Source organism: Palaemon carinicauda, chromosome 1, assembly GCF_036898095.1.
Source record: "Palaemon carinicauda isolate YSFRI2023 chromosome 1, ASM3689809v2, whole genome shotgun sequence".
Taxonomy (NCBI): Eukaryota; Metazoa; Arthropoda; class Malacostraca; order Decapoda; family Palaemonidae; genus Palaemon; species Palaemon carinicauda.
Genome location: NC_090725.1, coordinates 11,560,048 through 11,579,168, shown reverse-complemented (window position 1 = coordinate 11,579,168; position 19,121 = coordinate 11,560,048).

The window sequence follows — 19,121 nt, the reverse complement described above, 5'->3', positions numbered from 1 at the left end:
AGGACTATGAAGCGCAAAGTAGATGGTGAATGGAGAATTATTGAATTAAAAGCTCAAGATAGAGACGACTGGCGAAATCTAACCGAGGCCCTTTGCGTCAATAGGCGTAGGAGGAGAGGATGATGACGATGAAATATGGAAATAAAAGAAATAGAAAAATTGAATAGAATAAAGAAGAAAACTAAGGAGGTGCCGATGGAAAGGCAAACCCCTTCGACCCAGCAATTGAAACTATCATAAAATGAATTTTTATCTATCTCTTTTATCATATTTCAGACGTAAAGGCTACTGAAAATTATTCTGTATGATTTTTTATAGCATTAATTGATAAAAACTGAATAGAATAAAGAAGAAAACTAAGGAGGTGCCGATGGAAAGGCAAAACCCTTCGACCCAGCAATTGGAACGATCATAAAACGAATTTTTATCTATCTCTTTCATCATATTTCAGATGTAAAGGCTATTGAATATTATTCTGTATGATCTTTTATAGCATTAAGTGATAAAAACTGAATAGAATAAAGAAGAAAACTAAGGAGGTGCCGATGGAAAGGCAAAACCCTTCGACCCAGCAATTGAAACTATCATCAAATGCAATCATATCTATCTCTTTTATCATAATTCACACGATCCTTAATACGTAAAGGCCATTGGAAATCATTCTGTATCAATTATCTGGCATCTTGACATCTAAGGTCGTAATAGGATGTCGTAAACAGAAACCACAGACAGTCTACTTTTCAAGTCCTGAGCGGCGTCAATGACCTTCGACGTCAGGATGCTAAAGAGAATTTCGAACCAATCAATCAATCAAGTTCTGAGACCTTGACCAGTTGAGTCATCTTCTATAGCTCTGGTCTGCGGTAGACAAGAGATGGGGCTTGAAATAACCTTAGTCAAATGTAATAGACCCCTTAAGTGAGAGGTCATAAGGACATAGAGAGCTTAAAGCTTAGGTAACAAAAAATCCTGAGAGAGATGTGGGAGCATGGCGTCTACTGATAACTATTCATGGTGCCTTTTCAGATTAATCAATTCCGAATGGTATGTCTGGACACAAAAGAAGTCAGGCAGTGAATTCAATTCGTCTAAAGTGAAAAAAAAAGTATTTCATAGCTTTATCTAAACTGCACACCAACATTATTATTATTATTACTATTATTATTCGTATTATTATCAATTGCTAAGCTACAACCCTAGTTGGAAAAGCAGAATGCTATAAGCCCAGGGGCTCCAATAGGGAGAATAGCCCAGTGAAGAAAGGAAACAAGGAAAAGATAAATATTTTACGAATTTTAAAATAAATATCTCCTTTAAAAACTATAAAAACTTTAACAAAATATGAGGAAGAGAAATTAGATAGAATAGTGTGCCCGAGTGTACCCTCAAGTAAGAGAACTCTAACCCAAGATAGTGGAAGACCATGGTACAGAGGCTATGGCACTACCCAAGGCTATAGAACAATGGCTTGATTTTGGAGTGTCCTTCTCCTAGAAGAGCAGCTTACCATAACTAAAGAATCTCCTCTACCCTTACCAAGAGGAAAGAAGCCACTGAACAATTACAGTGCAGTAGTTAACCCGTTTGGTGAAGAAGAATTGTTTGGTAATCTCAGTAATAATAGAGTTCTCTTGCTTGAGGGTACACTCGGGCACATTATTCTATCTAATTTCTCTTCCTCTTGTTTTGTTAAAGTTTTTATAGTTTATATAGGAAATATTTATTTTAATGTTGTTACTGTTCTTGAAATATCTAATTTTTCATTTTTTCCTTTCCTCGATGGGGTCTTTTCCCTGTTGGAGTCCCTTGGGCTTATAGCATCCTGCTTCTCCAACTAGGGTTGTAATTAGCAAGTAATAATAATAATAATAATGATAATAATAATAATAATAATAATAATAATAATAATAATAATAATAATAATTTAACACTTTAGGAAAATAAATTTTTTTTTTTTATCTTGACCGTTTCTAGCCGTACCTACCATATGCACATTTCAAGATTTTTATTTTCTCTATTGATACGTGTTAGATATTTTTCCTTAAATATATTCCTAATTACAGAATAGTTCACCATGTATGATTTAGAAGGCAATCATATTTTCAATTTTCACTAACAAAGACTATAGTCAATTTCTTTTAGCGAGGCATATTTGCACCGACTCGCAGCGGTGCCTTTTTAGCTCGTTAAAGTTTCCTGATCGCTGATTGGTTGGACAAGATAATTCTAGCCAATCAGCGATCAGGAAACTTTTCCTAGCTAAAAGGGCAGCGTTGCGAGTCGGTGCAAATCTGCCTCGCTAAAAGAAATTGAATATAGGTTATTTAAATGATATATTATTTCAAGGCCAAAGTTATAGACATGAATGAATCAATTATCTAACTATACTCAATTCTTTTTAATGGGGCGCATTTGCACCAACAGGCAGCGGTGCCCTTTTAGCTCGGGAAAAGGTGTCCTTCTCTCTGATTGGTTAGAATTATCTTGTCCAACCAATCAGCGAGCAGGAAACGTTTCCGGGCTAAAAGGGCACCCCCGCGAGTCGGTGCAAATCTACCTCGCTAAAAAGAATTGACTATAGTTCCCGTATTGACCTGTTGAATGTTTCTTAAGAAGTAAATTGTTTATATATAAAAGCTTCAAATAATGAAGGTAACTGAAAAAAACTTACAATAATTTAAAAAGTAATTTTCCAGTTTAAAGCCGTCTGGTTTCAGTTTCCCGTTTCTTCAGAATGCTCACCAGAACGTCAGCCGGGCAAACCTCCCCACTGTTGTGCCCAACCACAGCAGTGGCCTCCTTAGCAAACAGCTCAATCTCAGTCCCGGAGTGGGGCCGATCTGCTGTCATGCGAATGCTTGGCGAACACGTTACCACTGTACTAGCCAGGAGGCTAGTTGTGAGAAATATCTAAGCATGAGGTAACGATTAAATTTCAGTCATCTTTAAAATTTACCCAATCATTAAAACGATAAGCAACGAAGCATTATTAACACTGAAGTCATTAAAAGTTTTCAATGATTTTGGGTTACTGATTATCAGGTAGACGTAATAAGATACGTGTTTCTGTTCGAGTTAGATTAAATCCACTCAAATGTCCACAAAAATATCCCTCGTTCTATAATCAATTACGCAACACTTTCGCACTAGTCTTGTCTATTCCCTGTTGGTGGAAGATTTACTCAAGTTTTCACACGTGCCTAAAAGCAGTTACGACTGTTTAAAGGTTTAAAGGCCACTCATGAATGGCAGGGGCAAGGGACAGTGAATTAGAGGCCGCTCATGAATGGCAGGGCAAGGGACAGTGACTTAGAGGCCGCTCATGAATGGCAGGGCAAGGGACAGTGATTTAAAGGCAACGCATGAATAATAGGGCAAGGGACAGTTACTTAGAGGCCGCTCATGAATGGCAGGGCAAGGGACAGTGATTTAAAGGCAACGCATGAATAATAGGGCAAGGGACAGTTACTTAGAGGCCGCTCATGAATGGCAGGGCAAGGAGCAGTGACTTAAAGGCAACTCATGAATGGCAGAGCAAGGGAAGTGACTTAAAGGCCGCTCATGAATGACAGGGGCAAGGGGCAGTGACTTAGAGGCCACTCATGAATGACAGGGGCAAGGGGCAGTGACTTAAAGGCCGCTCATGAATGACAGGGGCAAGGGGCAGTGACTTAAAGGCCGCTCATGAATGACAGGGGCAAGGGGCAGTGACTTAGAGGCCACTCATGAATGGCAGGGGCAAGGGGCAGTGACTTAAAGGCCGCTCATGAATGACAGGGGCAAGGGGCAGTGACTTAAAGGCCGCTCATGAATGACAGGGTGAAGGGGCAGTGACTTAAAGGCAACTCGTGAATGGCAGGGGCAAGGGACAGTGACTTAAAGGCCGCTCATGAATGACAGGGGAAAGGGACAGTGACTTAAAGGCCGCTCATGAATGACAGGGGAAAGGGACAGTAACTTAAAGGCCGCTCATGAATGGCAAGGCAAGGGACACTGATTTGAAGGCCGCTCATGAATGACAGGGGAAAGGGACAGTGACTTGAAGGCTGCTCATGAATGGCAAGGCAAGGGACACTGATTTGAAGGCCGCTCATGAATGACAGGGGAAAGGGACAGTGACTTAAAGGCCGCTCATGAATGACAGGGGAAAGGGACAGTGACTTAAAGGCCGCTCATGAATGACAGGGGAAAGGGACAGTAACTTAAAGGCCGCTCATGAATGGCAAGGCAAGGGACACTGATTTGAAGTCCGCTCATGAATGACAGGGGAAAGGGACAGTGACTTAAAGGCCGCTCATGAATGACAGGGGAAAGGGACAGTGACTTAAAGGCCACTCATGAATGACAGGGGAAAGGGACAGTGACTTAAAGGCCGCTCATGAATGACAGGAGAAAGGGACAGTGACTTAAAGGCCGCTCATGAATGACAGGGGAAAGGGACAGTGACTTAAAGGCCGCTCATGAATGACAGGGGAAAGGGACAGTAACTTAAAGGTCGCTTATGAATGGCAAGGCAAGGGACACTGATTTTAAGGCCGCTCATAAATGACAGGGGAAAGGGACAGTGACTTAAAGGCCGCTCATGAATGACAGGGGAAAGGGACAGTGACTTAAAGGCCTCTCATGAATGGCAGGGGAAAGGGACACTGACTTGAAGGACGTTCATGAATGGTAGTGCAAGGGACAGTGACATTGCCCTATCAAACAGGACAATGCCCTAGACACTGACCATATATACATATGACCAGCGCCTAAAGCCCCTCTCCACCCAAGTTAGGACCAAGGAGGGCCAGACAATGGCTGCTGATGACTCAGCAGACAGAACTATATGCTACCCCAAACCCCTCCTTCTTATCTCACATGGATGATGAGGCTGCAGCAGCCAAAGAAACTAACTAGTTTGAGCGGGACTCGAACCCCAGTCTGTCGTTCACCAGTCAGGGACGTTACCACATCGGCCACTACAACACTACGAGTTGGTTGTATAGTCAAGAGCATATTATGTAATATAAGAACACTTTCGTTGAACACAAAATTCACTAATCAACTCGAACTGCAATACGTTACCTTAAAATAACTTTTATGAACACCGTTTCACATGATATAAATGCAATCTTCTTTCCATTGCAATCTTCTTTCCATTGCAATCTTCTTTTCATTGCAATATTCTTTCCATTGCAATCTTCTTTTCATTGCAATGTTCTTATCATTGCAATCTTCCTTTCATTGCAATCTTCTTTTCATTGCATTCTTCTTTCCATTGCAATCTTCTTTTCATTGCAATCTTCTTTCCATTGCAATCTTCTTTCTATTGCAATCTCCTTTCTATTGCAATCTTCTTTCCATTGCAATCTTCTTTTCATTGCAATCTCCTTTCTATTGCAATCTCCTTTCTATTGCAATCTCCTTTCTATTGCAATCTTCTTTCCATTTCCCATAGGAAAACAGAGCAAAAACCTAGAAACACTTCAAATAGACCTTTTAAAGGGGCGGTTTATTCGAATGTCAGATGGAAATATCCGCATTTGTTTTAGTTTCCTGTTGAAATGTCAATATCGCCTAATGAATTAAACATATTTTGGCTACGGTTGGTTCCGGAAATCAAATCCACGGGACACACTGCACTGCTTATGATTTTGGAGCCAAGAAATAACCAAAAATCAAAAATCTTCGTATAGATTTCTCTCCGACGTCACATCAAAGCTTTTTTTCGGAAATCAAATCCACAGGACATACTGCACCGCTAAGTATTTCGTTGCCAAGAGATAGCCAAAAAATCTTCGTAGAGATTTCTCTCCGACGACACATCAAATATTTCTGCTTTTTTTTCTATCTTTTAACAACTAGAAAAGCTCAAAGCTTCAAGATTCACTCGAAAAGACAACTGGTCGTTTCTAGCTCTTATCCAACGAGGAGAGCTAACTGCGTAAGGTGAAGTGTCTACGCCAAAATTGTTTTTAACTGTATTAAAGCTGATGTTATAGCTTATATAGCGAGACGAACTGGCTATTGTAGATACCAGGAAATTACAAAGATAAAAGAAACGTTTTAGATTAAATACATAGCCAACGTAAAACAAATATGATTAATGTTAATTGATCAATACAGTTTTCTCTTAATAGTTCCTTTCTATTAAAGCGCAAATAAGAAATCAAATGCGTAACTAGATTCAAACGTTCGTTTTAAAGCTCGAGGAACCATCATGTAATAGCCTATATTTATACATATAAGAATATTAATAAAAGAATATTAATATTTACACTCTTAGATAATCCAATCGCACTCGTAAGAAATGATCCCTTTGCGTAGAAACTTAAAACAAAATGTTTGAGCGATGCGTGTCTCCCTTTCTCTTACGCGAAGCCCGCCATAGATCCATAGCCTCGGGCCACGCACTGCGCATGCCCAGAGAAGAAGCAGTCGTCCGTCTGCAAGTGACACTTTATCATGAAGGACTTCGTATGAGAAGGGTGCCATTGGAGGTGCTGTTGCAGTCAAGAATATGCAAGGAAACAAATGAACAATCTCTGACAGTCAAGAATTTAGAGGGAAACAAAAGAACAATCTCTAGCAGTCAAGAATATGGAAGGAAACAAAAGAATAATCTCCGACAGTCTAGAATTTAGAGGGAAACAAAAGAATAATCTCTAGCAGTCAAGAATATGGAAGGAAACAAAAGAACAATCTCTAACAGTCAAGAATTTAGAGGGAAACAAAAGAACAATCTCTGATAGTCAAGAATTTAGAGGGAAACAAAAGAACAATCTCTGACAGTCTAGAATTTAGAGGGAAACCAAAGAGCAATCTCTGACAGTCTAGAATTTAGAGGGAAACAAAAGAAAAATCTCTGACAGTCAAGAATTTAGAGGGAAACCAAAGAGCAATCTCTGACAGTCTAGAATTTAAAGGGAAACAAAAGAACAATCTCTGACAGTCTAGAATTTAGAGGGAAACAAAAGAACAATCTCCGACAGTCTAGAATTTAGAGGGAAACAAAAGAACAATCTCTAGCAGTCAAGAATATGGAAGGAAACAAAAGAACAATCTCTGACAGTCTAGAATTTAGAGGGAAACCAAAGAGCAATCTCTGACAGTCTAGAATTTAAAGGGAAACAAAAGAACAATCTCTGACAGTCTAGAATTTAGAGGGAAACAAAAGAACAATCTCCGACAGTCTAGAATTTAGAGGGAAACAAAAGAACAATCTCTAGCAGTCAAGAATATGGAAGGAAACAAAAGAACAATCTCTGACAGTCTAGAATTTAGAGGAAAACAAAAGAACAATCTCTGACAGTCAAGAATTTAGAGGGAAACAGAAGAACAATCTCTGACAGTCTAGAATTTAGAGGGAAACAAAAGAACAATCTCTAGCAGTCAAGAATATGGAAGGAAACAAAAGAACAATCTCTGACAGTCTAGAATTTAGAGGAAAACAAAAGAACAATCTCTGACAGTCAAGAATTTAGAGGGAAACAGAAGAACAATCTCTGACAGTCTAGAATTTAAAGGGAAACAAAAGAACAATCTCTGACAGTCTAGAATTTAGAGGGAAACAAAAGAACAATCTCCGACAGTCTAGAATTTAGAGGGAAACAAAAGAACAATCTCTAGCAGTCAAGAATATGGAAGGAAACAAAAGAACAATCTCTGACAGTCTAGAATTTAGAGGGAAACCAAAGAGCAATCTCTGACAGTCTAGAATTTAGAGGGAAACAAAAGAAAAATCTCTGACAGTCAAGAATTTAGAGGGAAACCAAAGAGCAATCTCTGACAGTCTAGAATTTAAAGGGAAACAAAAGAACAATCTCTGACAGTCTAGAATTTAGAGGGAAACAAAAGAACAATCTCCGACAGTCTAGAATTTAGAGGGAAACAAAAGAACAATCTCTAGCAGTCAAGAATATGGAAGGAAACAAAAGAACAATCCCTGACAGTCTAGAATTTAGAGGGAAACAAAAGAACAATCTCTGACAGTCTAGAATTTAGAGGGAAACAAAAGAACAATCTCTGACAGTCTAGAATTTAGAGGGAAACAAAAGAACAATCTCTAGCAGTCAAGAATTTAGATGGAAACAAAAGAACAATCTCTAGCAATCAAGAATTTAGAGGGAAACAAAGGAACAATCTCTAGCAGTCTAGAATTTAGAGGGAAACAAAAGAAAAATCTCTAGCATTCAAGAATCTAGAGGGAAACAAAAGAAAACATAAAAAAAAAGTCTATAAAATCTCCTTCATTTCAAAACGTATATAGACCTCCCGTAAACCATTGTTCTCTAGTCTTGGGTATTACCATAAACTCTGTACCATGGTCTTCCACTGTCTTCGGTTAAGAGTTCTCTTGCTTGAGGGTACACTCGGGCACACTCTTCTATCTCATTTTTCTTCCTCTTATTTTGTTAAATTTTTATAGTTTATATGGGAGATATTTATCTTAATGTTGTTACTCCTCTTGAAATATTTTATTTTCCCTTTTTCCTTTCCTCACTGGGCTATTTTTCCCGTTGGAGCCCCTGGGTTTATAGCATCCTGTTTTTGCAACTAGGATTGTAGCTTAGCAAGTAATAATAATAATAATAATAATAATAATAAACCCTTTCTCTAATATATTGTATGCTAAAAAAAAGATTATCAATTGCTCTCTACTGGAAAGATATCTTGCTTGTTGATTTTTTTTTTTTTTTTTTTATGTCTTCACTGAATGTTTTTACTCGTTCTTAACACCCGAATATCAACACATTCTTTATTTTGTAACTTCAGTTATAGATATATTTACACACACACACACACACACACACACACACACACACACGGTGGCTGTGACAAGGGAGAGAGAAAAAAAAAACTCGTACCTCATTCAAAGAGGTTAAAATCAATAAACCTTTGTCGGTACCGACCCAAGTAAAATCGATGACGTAACACATCAAGAGATTTGGCCGCTCTTGGTGGAAGGAGAGAGGTGGTTTGCTGCGACAGTTTAAGGTTTAAAGGCCGCTCATGAATGGTAGAGGCAAAGGGACAGTGTCAATGCCCTAGAGACTGACCATATATACATATGATCAGCGTCCAAGCATTCTTTCCATTCTCTTGGTGGAAGGAGAGGGGCCCTTGGATGCGACAGTTTAAGGTTTAAAGGCCGCTTGTGAATGGCAGAAGTAAGGGACAGTGACATTGCCCTATCAAGCACGACAATGCCCAAGAGACTGACCATATATCATATGATCAGCGCCCAAGCCCCCTCTCCATCCAAGCTTGGACCAGGGAGGGCTAGGCAGTGGCTTCTTATGACTCAACAGATAGACCTATAGGCTTCCCCAAACCCCGCAACCTTAGCTCACAAGGATAATAAGGTTGCAGACACTAATGGCACTAACGAGAATATGAAGCAAGTGCAGCTAGGGACTGAAGGAACGCTGTATTGCTGCAAAGACTCTCGCCTACAGTTACCCACTTGGATAATAAAGTGTTGGACGGTTCTACAACGAGCCAGAGACTACGCTATTCATGTCCAAAATCTCTCATTAGTTTACAGGAAAAAAAAAATCGAACTTGATCATTTTTTATTTCAATGAGAGAAGGGGACCTCGAGTGGGTTTGAATAAGGGCGTCAATAGAGAAGAGAATAAAAATCAGATGGAGAGAGTAGAAAATGGGACTTATTTTTCTTTGATGAGAGAGAGAGAGAGAGAGAGAGAGAGAGAGAGAGAGAGAGAGGGGAGTATCAACAGGGACTAGAATAAAATTCAGATGGAGAGAGTAGAAAAGGGGACTTATTTTGCTTTGATGTGTGTGTGAGAGAGAGAGAGAGAGAGAGAGAGAGAGAGAGAGAGAGAGAGAGAGGGGGGGAGGAGGGGGAGTATCAACAGGGGCGAGAATAAAATTCAGATGGAGAGAGTAGAAAAAAAGGACTTATTTTGCTTTGATGTGTGTGTGTGAGAGAGAGAGAGAGAGAGAAAGAGAGAGAGAGAGAGGGTGGGGGGTGGGTATTGTTATGATTATTATGAGGGTATGGATTAATCACTAACAATGGCCGCGTAATGATATTAAAAGCATTTTTGAAAGTTAATCTAGTTGGCATTTGAAGCCCAACCACTAAAAAGGTTCATGACGTCATTATATCATGTATATCACAATATAGGCCATTGAATTACGCACCTTTTAGCACTAGTTTCATGCAAATCGGATAACATTTGACCACGATATAGCAAAAAGACGTTTTTTACTTTTTCGTGACTTTGACCTTTGACCTAATCACTATTAAAATCTAATCAAATTGTCCTTGAATCATGGCCAATCATACCACTAAATTTCTTGAGATTTGGTTAAATAGTTTTGAGTTATATGTGCGTTTCATAAACAAACAAATACATATGTGCGTTTCATAAACAAACAAACACTGGGTAAGAAAATTATACACATACATAGATAAATACACGCCTATCAAAACATATCCTTCGCTACGAATTTGGCGAAAGTAAATAGTGAATCTGTGAGCAAAGTATTCGTCGCCCAGAATTAGTTATGCATTCGAGACACCAGATGGCAGGTCAGGACAACAAATCATTCAATTAGTTGACCAATAAGTTCATAAACAAACAGACACAAACATTGTCTAGCAAACTAACATATAAATTGATAAATTCACGCTTATCAAAAACATACCCTTCGCAACGGAGTTACCGAAGGTAAATAGTTTATTGGTAAGCTAAGCATGCTCGTGTACCCGAATTAGTTGTGCATTCGAGACACCAGATGGCAGGTCAAGGCAACAGATCATTCAATTAGTTGACCAATAAGTTCAGTATTAGTCATTTGAGCTCTCGACTCCGAGAGCGACCGCTCTCAAGCTGATATTGACGAGCACTAACCAGCTCCTGACTAGAATTGCTCCCGGTCATTGGAAACAGATGATACAATTCATATGCCATGATACCAGATTGATTTAACATGAATGGATGCAGATCTATCCATTTAACAATGCTCCTTCCCTCCATTTCGGTGGGTAGCCGATATCAAAAAAGGTGTGACGGCCGAGAGAAAGGTTATGACTCAAAGGCGGGATGTAATCAACTGAGTAACTTTATTAAAGAACACTCTCCTTTATATACAAAACCTCAAGGCAACAGGAATTTTCATGTTCGAGAAACAGACAATGTTAGAGAGGAAACACGCAGACATGTTTATTCTGGTTCTTTTTAGTGCGAGGGAAGAGCGCAGATACAAGCATAATATATACAAGATAATTTATGTACGATCGTGTGACACACGGTTGGTACAAAGGGAACAAAAGAGGACTTATCCTCTTTTAAAAGTCTCTTCGCTCTTCCCAGCCTGACGAAGGAATCAGTCCAAGTTTGGCTGGTGCTGCTAGGGTGCGCGTACAAGTATTATTCCGACCTGACAAGGGATGGGGCTAGCCGGCATCAAAAATATAACAAAATGGGACTTTTCCTCTCTTTGCTCCTCCCAGCCTGACGAGGAGTCCAGCTGAGTTTGGCTGGTACTGTTTGGGTGCATGTACAAAAGATTATTCTGAACTAAAGTCACTTTAAAAAGACTATTTCTTTAACAACAACAACAACAACAACAACAACAACAACAACGTATAAACGCATTTCTAGTCCACTGCAGGACAAAGGCCTCAGACATGTCTTTAGTTACGTCTGGGGCTTGGCCATTTTCATCACCAAGCTGGCCACTGCGGATTGGTGATGGTGGGAGACTTAGAGTCTGATCGCTCACAGCAAACCAACATAGTATGGGTGACCATGACTAGTACAGCTTTGCTGATCATGGCTATATACAAACCCTTTCACTACGTTAAGCTATTCCCGCTCAGATATATATATATATATATATATATATATATGAAATTTATAGATATATATAAATATATATATATATGGATATATATATATATATATATATATATATATATATATATATATATATATATATATATATATATTTATTTATATATATATATATATATATGTATATCTTGTCACACACAGGAGGAGAGGAAGTAATCATACCCTAGTGAAATGGGGTACCCCAAAAGGTACACTCGGAAACCACAATCTCCCACAAACTGCCGAACTAGTGGGTTGTAGTTAGGAAAAGGGGAGGGGGTGGGAAGGGTTGAACCTATGAGTGTGTGCGTGCATATCTGTCTGAATATCTAGACGTCATTTTGACCGGTCGAGTACACTATTATTATTATTATTATTATTATTATTATTACTTGCTAAGCTACATCCCTATATGAGAAGTAATGAACAATCAAAATAGAATATTTTAAGAACATTAACAACATTAAAACCGATCTTTCATATATAAACTATAATAAGACTTATGTCAGCCCGTTCAACATTAAAACCATTTGCGGCAACTTTGAACTTTTGAAGTTCCACCGATTCAGCTACCCGATTAGGGAGATCATTCCACAACTTGGTAACAGATGGAATAAAACTTCTAGAATACTGTGTAGTATTGAGCCTCGTTATCGAGAATTTCTGACTATTAGAATTAAGTGTGTACCTAGAATCACGAACAGGATGGAACTGTCCAGGAAGATCTGAATGTAAAGGATGGTCAGAAACATGGAAAATCTTATGCAACATGCATAATGAACTAATTGAACGACGGTTCCAGAGATTAAAGTCTAGATCAGGAGTAAGACGATTAATAGACAGCGTATATGTGTATATATATATATATATATATGTATATATATACATACGTATATAATACTTTAACCTGTATATATATACATATATATATATATATATATATGTAGGTTAGAGTAATATATATATGTATGTATGTATGTATATATATATATATATATATATTGTATGTAAATATATATATATGTATATATAATATACCTTAATCTGCTATATATATATATATATATATATATGCTGTATATATATATATATATATATATAGGTTATGGTATTTATATATATATATATATATATACATATATATATATATATATATATACAAATATATATATTTATATATATACTGTATATATGTATATATATGTATATATTATATATATACATACAGGTAGGTAGTAGGTTGGCCAGGGCATCAGCCACCCGTTGAGATACTACCGCTAGAGAGTTATGGGGTCTTTTGACTGGCCAGACAGTACTACATTGGATCCTCCTCTCTGGTTACGGTTCATTTTCCCTTTGCCTACATACACACTGAATAGTCTGGCATATTCTTTACATATTCTCCTCTATCCTCATACACCTGACAACACAGATTACCAAACAATTCTTCATCACCCAAGGGGTTACTGCACTGTAATTGTTCAGTGCCACTTTCCTCTTGGTAAGGGTAGAAGAGACTCTTTAGCTATGGTAAGCAGCTCTTCTAGGAGAAGGACACTCCAAAATCAAACCACTGTTCTCTAGTCTTGGGTAGTGCCATAGCCTCTGTACCATGGCCTTTCACTGTCTTGGGTTAGAGTTCTCTTGCTTGAGGGTACACTCGAGCACACTCTCCTATCTTATTTCTCTTCCTCTTGTTTTGTTAAAGTTTTTATAGTTTATATAGGAGGTATTTATTGTTGTTACTCTTCTTAGAATATTTTATTTTCCTTTTTTCCTTTCCGCACTGAGCTATTTTCCCTGTTGGAGCCCCTGGGCTTATAGCATACTGCTTTTCCAACTAGGGTTGTAGCTTAGTAAGTAATAATAATAATAATAATAATAATATACATACATACATATATATACATACATATATATATATAGATATATATATACATATTAAAATTGTCAGTAACTGTACCCTTATCCAACAAGCCATTGTACGCGATATCAACTGACGTAAGGGTAGCACAAGGTCTAGATATATTTTGGACCGAGGGGTAACATTCTGATTGATAAATTGATTGATACGGTTGAAAAGTAAATTGATTGATATATGCAATAAGGAGCCAGGGTAATAAGTCACCGGCTGGATACCCTTCTGCAATGCCAAGGAGACTGATAAGAATTGATAAAAAGTTGAAATGGAGATAATCCTTTAGCATACTCACTCGAGAGTTGCAAATACCATACTACCAATTCTGTTGAACTGGTTTGTATTGTTATTGTTATTATTGATATTTGCCAAACTACAACCCCAGTTGTGAAAGCAGGATGATATAAGCCCAAGGGCTCCAATAGGGAGAAATAGCTCGGTGAAGAAAGGAAATATAAAATATTTAAGAACATTAAAGTAAATATTTCCTAAATAAACTATAAAAACTTCAACAAAACAAGAGGAAGAATAAGCAGGATGCTATAAGCCCAAGGACTCCAATAAGGAAAAATAGCTCAGTGAAGAAAGGAAATATAAAATATTTAAGAACAGTTATAAGATTGAAATAAATATTTCCTAAATATACTATAAAAATTTCAACAAACATGAGGAAGAATAAGCAGGATGCTATAAGCCCAAGGGCTCCAATAGGGAAAATAGCTCGGTGAGGAAAGGAAACAAGGAAAAATTAAATATTTCCGAACAACAATAACATTAAAATAAATATTTCCTAAATAGACTATAAAATTTCAACAAAACATGAGGAAGAATAAGCAGGATGCTATAAGCCCAAAGGCTCCAACAAGGAAAAATAGCTCGGTGAAGAAAGGAAATATAAAATATTTAAGAACAGTAATAACATTGAAGTAAATATTTCCTAGATAAACTGTAAAAACTACAACAAAACAAGAGGAAGAATAAGCAGGATGCTATAAGCCCAAGGGCTCCAACAGGGAAAAATAGCTCGGCGAGGAAAGGAAACAAGGTATAACAAAATATTTCAGAACAGTAATAACATTAAAATAAATATTTCCTAAATAAACTATAAAAACTACAACAAAACAAGAGGAAGAATAAGCAGGATGCTATAAGCCCAAGGGCTCCAATAGGGAAAAATAGCATATGAGGAAAGGAAACAAGGAAAAATTAAATATTTAAGAACAGTAATAACATTGAAATAAATATTTCCTAAATAGACTATAAAAACTTTAATAAAACAAAATCCTTATGCCTTATTCTATGTTTGGGTTCCCCCAGGTCCCTCAGTGTGAGGCACCTCGTATATCCACCAGAGAGTTGCTAATGCATCTTCCGGTGTATTTTGCATCTTCCAGTCTTGGATGGTCTGGGATGCATCTTAGGTATTTATCGAGCTTAATCTTAAACACATCTACGCTCACTCCTGATATGTTTCTTAGATGAGCTGGCAGCACATTAAATAGGAGAAATACGAGAGAATAGTGTGCCCGAGAGTACCCTCAAGCAAGAGAACTGTAGTTAAAAGGGTTTTGACACTAATACTAGTAACTATCATAGATTGTTGAATTACAATAGTTAAACTTTTGAGCAAAAGGACCGCCGTAGGACTCCTCGTATAAAGCAAAATAACCCAATGAAGGATGAAACCTAAAAATCAATGGAACTGACAAAAAATCAATATTATTCCACCCATATGCTGAGTTTAAACAACAGTCAAACCATTATTTGTGCAAACCCCAGGTTTTAGAGTCAAACTTTTTTCTTATTAAAACTAAGTGTCGCATCAGTTTCCGCTAGTTTGTCCTCTTTCTATATAAACTTATTCTTTTCTCTGTCGGTTAAACACAATAATTTGAATAAAACGAGGTTAATAACATATCTTGGGTTCTATAATAAAGTTATATAAGAGTAGCTATGGGGTTAAACGCCTTCTATAATTGCTAACAAGTCAGTTCCCTACAATAAATAATGGTCTTTAAACCAATCTACATCGTTGTATACAGAGAGAGAGAGAGAGAGAGAGAGAGAGAGAGAGAGAGAGAGAGAGAGAGTTTTATACCACTTAAAAACTGGGTGAGGAAGATATATATTTGAAAGAATCAACACTTATAGAGAGAGAGAGAGAGAGAGAGAGAGAGAGAGAGAGAGAGAGAGAGAGAGAGAGAGAGAAAGTTTTACACCACTTAAAGACTGAGTGAGGAAGATATATATTTGAAAGAATCAACACTTATAAAGATTGAGAGAGAGAGAGAGAGAGAGAGAGAGAGAGAGAGAGAGAGAGAGAGAGAGAGAGAGAGAGAGAGAGAGAGAGAGAGAGAGAGAGAAAGTTTTACACAACTTGAAAACTGAGTGAGGAAAATATATATTTGAAAGAAGTCAATACTTGAGAGAGAGAGAGAGAGAGAGAGAGAGAGAGAGAGAGAGAGAGAGAGAGAGAGAGTGTGTGTGTGTTTTACAAAAATGAAAACTAAATTTTTCAGAATGTTTAAAATCTTACTAAATTGTTTCTTTTATTAAATGTTCAGGACGAAACGACAAAAGCCACAAAGGTTTTTTGAAAGCCATTATGATTCTTAAACTTCAGAGGTACCTGGCTATTAAACTCTTTAGTAGTCGTTTCACATTTACTGCATCGTAAACAATTCAATGATCCAGGAAATGAATTTTCCCGGGGTAAGACCTCTTACCCTAACGTTCTGTATCCACAGAAAAACACCTTCATATTTATTTAAATGTTACTGTTCTTAAAATGTTTCATTTTTTTTTCCATTCCCTGTTCGGGCCCCTGTGCTTTTAGTATCCTGCTTTTCTTACTAAAGATGTAGCTTAGAAAGTAATAATAATATAAAGATAATAATACAAAAATTCTTAAAATGTTTCCATTTTTTTTTCCCATTCCCTGTTGGGGCCCCCGGGCATAAGATTATAGTATCCTGCTTTTCTTACTAGGGTTGTAGCTTAGAAAGTAATAATAATAGCAATGATAATAATACAAACAAATCAAGGAAGTATACAAAGTTTCAAGATTAAACTTTTAAAGTTTAGGAAAGGCTAAAGAGTTTAATTACTCCAAATTATTATTGCCGTTAAAAAGTTGATAAAACTTAAATTTAACATTGCTTAAGCCTAATGGCAGTGGAACCCAGTAATACAAGTTATATTTTTGGCTCTACCCTTTTCTATACAGGAATTAAAATAATTTTATAGTTCTATCTAAAATATCAGAACATCGAAACCTCTAACTGCGATACGGCAACTACAACATTCCCTCAGTCTCTAGCTGAACTCATTTTCAGTCTTAAGCCCTGTCCACACGATCGTGCATACCCGACGGGCACACAGTGATACCATGCCACAATAGTTAGTGAAAATGAGGGTTGATGACGTCAGAAGCGATTAAACTAAAGGCAGGGATCTGGCAACACTGATGCCAGATCCCTGTCTGGGGTTTAACCGCTTCAGATGTCAACAACCTTCATTCTTACTAACTATTGTGGCCTGGTATCACAGTTTGCCCGTCGGGTATGCAGGATCGTGTGGACAGGGCTTTACATTTTACCCAAGTTGTCCTTTCATTCCTTCCAACTTTCTATCTAACTTCCTTTCAACTTTCAACTTTGTAGTTTAAGTGACTTTATTCCCCAATTGCCCCTCAACTATTAATGGTATCAATTTTAAAAGTTGTGAACTCTATGTCCCAAATTTTACACATTTATCCAAACGCAATACCTGTCTTCGTTATATCAATCCATTCTACTTTTTTCTATTTTGCTAGGCTTCCAAAGGCCAAAAAACAACTATTAATGGTATAAATTTGAAAGTTGTGAACCCTATGTCCAAAATTTTACACATCTATCCAAACGCAACACCTATCTTGGTAATATCAATCCATGCTACTTTTTTTCTATTTTGATAGGCTTCCTAAGGCCAAAAAACTATTTTTGAAAAAAAAACAGAAAAAAAAGGCTTATATCACCGAGACCTAGATAATACATGCTCACAGGAAGTATCTTAGTCTGGCCTAGATAACACATGCTCACAGGAAGCATCTTAGTCTGGCCTAGATAATACATGCTCACAGGAAGCATCTTAGTCTGGCCTAGATAATACATGCTCACAGAAAGCATCTTAGTCTGGCCTAGATAATACATGCTCACAGGAAGCATCTTAGTCTGGCCAATGTGTCAAAGCTTTAGCCTAATCTGAAACTACCATACGGCTAACTAATCTCTCGATGGCGTGATTTCCAGCATATACTGATGGTACATTAATTTCAACAATATTAGTAAGGATGACATGACAATATACCAAACTTCAATCCCTAGTTGAAGTACTTGCTCATCTATCCAAACGAGAAACTAGCTTAGAGATTATCAACCCATTCTACCCCATATTCTATTTTGCCAGGCTTCCTAAAGCTAATAAACCCGTTTTGAAAATAAAGGTTTGAAATTATAATCTTAGTACTAATACCAATATCACAAAGACCTAGAAAACACTTTATGCTAACCACAGAAAAAGTCAAATATCTGGCTAATCTGACTAAACTAGCCAATCAGAAACTGCCATACGGTTAACTAATAGATGATTCTAGGCTTCAGCAGATACTGACGGTACATTAATTTCAACAATATCAGTAAGAATGATAGTACAATATAACAAACTTCAATCCCTAGTTTCAGTACTTTCAAGATTACTGTCGAATCATTACTCAAGTTTAATGCAGACTACGTACAGTAGGATTTCCAGTTCGTAAATCAAAGCTACGCCGATTGTTTGTTAATAGGGTCTTAAGAGACTCCCAGTGTACCTTCGAGAATCTCAAAACAACCATGTTTCAACCACTGGATTATTGTTCAACAAGAAAGCAATAAGGTTTCTCTTGAAACTCTGTCAAAATATGAAATTACCTTTTTTTTCATGTATCTATTTTGAGAGCTCAAGCTATTTATTTTTTTCCAAAACAAGAGTTTTAGTTCAAGAAAAGTGCCAAGGTAAATTTGCTTAAATTAGAATATCAAATCTTAAAACCAATAATTATATACCAATTTACAATTCAGTGATGGCTTCAAGATTATGCAAATAGGACAACCACGAAGTAGTGAAAATAGAAGTTTATTAGAGATCATACAATTAAACCTTTATATAAAGGAAAAAGATGTGTTCGAAAAACTTTCAATTAAATATGAGCAAATATATTTCAATCTCAATCAATAAATGGTCAATCATTCCAACGATATTTAACAAAAAAACACTGAACTGTTCCTTCAACTTAATCTTCCCAGGATGTTTATTTAATTGTTTTAGCCAGGTTA